This window comes from Idiotropiscis lumnitzeri, unplaced genomic scaffold (genome assembly GCF_059441095.1).
Source record: "Idiotropiscis lumnitzeri isolate Australia: NSW breed Sydney's pygmy pipehorse unplaced genomic scaffold, RoL_Ilum_1.0 HiC_scaffold_407, whole genome shotgun sequence".
NCBI lineage: Eukaryota > Metazoa > Chordata > Actinopteri > Syngnathiformes > Syngnathidae > Idiotropiscis > Idiotropiscis lumnitzeri.
Window position 1 is genome coordinate 5,001 of NW_028283944.1, and position 624 is coordinate 5,624.

A 624-nucleotide genomic window follows, 5' to 3' on the forward strand; every position below is an offset into this window, starting at 1 on the left:
GAGGTCGACCCGCAGGCCGAAGGAACCGTCCACCCGAACACCCCGGCGCGAGGCCGGGGCCGGCAGGGGCCCTCCGATGGCGGGTCATGATTGCCAATCGGTCAGTGGTTGTGTGTGTTGCGGTGGGGCCGGGAGGACCGCTCCTCCTGCGTCGGACCCGGGTCATGGGAAGTGCCGTGTGGCGGTGGTGGGGCCGGGAGGACCGCTCCTCCTGCGTCGGACCCGAGTCATGGGAAGTGCCGTGTGGCGGGGCCGGGAGGACCGCTCCTCCTGCGTCGGACCCGAGTCATAGGAAGTGCCGTGTGGCGGGGCCGGGAGGACCGCTCCTCCTGCGTCGGACCCGAGTCATAGGAAGTGCCGTGTGGCGGGGCCGGGAGGACCGCTCCTCCTGCGTCGGACCCGAGTCATAGGAAGTGCCGTGTGGCGGGGCCGGGAGGACCGCTCCTCCTGCGTCGGACCCGAGTCATAGGAAGTGCCGTGTTGCGCTGGTGGGGCCGTGCCCGCCAACAGCCTTCAGTGGTCGGATACCACGTTTGCAAGCTCCCCGCTGGAATGGGGACTTAGAAGAAATGAGGGGAAAATTCCCCCGGAGCTCCGTGCCTGAGGGCGGGCTGTGAGCCGCGC